The sequence below is a fragment of the Carlito syrichta genome, unplaced genomic scaffold (assembly GCF_000164805.1).
Source record: "Carlito syrichta isolate Samal-C Ts95f unplaced genomic scaffold, Tarsius_syrichta-2.0.1 Scaffold168914, whole genome shotgun sequence".
Classification (NCBI taxonomy): domain Eukaryota; kingdom Metazoa; phylum Chordata; class Mammalia; order Primates; family Tarsiidae; genus Carlito; species Carlito syrichta.
Genome location: NW_007113010.1, coordinates 1 through 1406, shown reverse-complemented (window position 1 = coordinate 1406; position 1406 = coordinate 1).

Genomic DNA, 1406 nt, shown 5'->3' with positions numbered 1-1406 from the left:
CACGAGAAATCAGACCTGAAAGTACATTGGACTTAAACGAAATGTCTCAGAGTGTGCTTCATTGATTCTATTAGTTTAATGACTTAATTCTATTCCTACTGTATTGCTCCCTTTTTTCTCTTTTCCTTTTCCTTTTCTTCTCTTTTCTTCTGTCTGTAAACCATGTCTTTGTATAGAGGAACAGCACATTAATAAGGTGGTTGGATAGCTGGTATGTTAGCATCACTATATGTTTTATTTTTGTTTGTATGAGAGTTGGTTCGACTGTAGCTGTGGTCTATTGTTTTTATCTGTTTCAGTATAGGCCTCACTCTCTATTTGTTGGCACACTCGTTTGTTTCCCCCCTTACTCCTCTATCCCTCCACTCCCCTCTTCAACTCACTATCTGCTCCATTCTCTCCCCTCTGCTAACCACATTTTATTTCAGGGAGTAAACTCACAACCCCACTGCATGGACAGATTCCAGGGCAGTGGGAAGTGGGTTCCACATTATCCACATGCCTGTCAGTGAATACCAGGACCTGCAGACAGATTTTGAATCACAGCTCTCCCCTTAAGTACATCTCAAAACTGCAAAAAGGACCACCTCCAACCTACAGTGCAACTTCAGAATTGAACAAAGTAAGAGGACATACATAAAGAATAGGAGATTGAACAAACAGAAGTAAAACCAATCCCTTTACCCCTGAATAGCAGAATTAAAGAAGACAGTGACGTGGAGGGAAGGAAAAAGTAGGGAGGGGGAAAAACCACACAAATGAAGAAAAACCAAAAGAAGAATATAGGTCTTACACAGACCCCTGGGAGATCAGACACTGAGAAAAAAGATTCTGGAACACAGACAATGAAGAGTCCCCAGAATGACTGGCTACATGCAACAAACCCAGACATCAAGACATTAATGGAGAGAATTAAAAAAATTGAGGAGAGACAAGAGGAAAATAGGAAGGAGCTGTTGTCAGAAATGACAGCAGTAAAGAATACTGTGATGGAAATGAACAACAGACTAATAAGCATGGAAAGCAGAATCAGCCAAGCCAAAGAAAGAATCTCAGAGCTCGAAGACCAAAACACAGAACTAACCCAAACTGTCAAAAGCATAGAAAAGAAGCTCAAAAAGACAGAACAAAACCTGCAAGAGATGAATGATCACTCAAGAGACCAAACCTAAGAATAATTGGGCTTCCTGAGGCAGAAAGAGAAACCAGAAGCCACACTGGAACAAACATTTCATGAAATCATTCAAGAAAACTTCCCTCATCTCATTAAGGATGAAAAAATTCAAACACAAGAGATTCAGAGAACCCCTGTAAGACAACAAACGAGAAGACCAGCTCCCAGACACATAATATTCGCCTAAACAAAGTAACTATGAAAGGAAAATCCTAAAGGCAGCAAGAGAAAA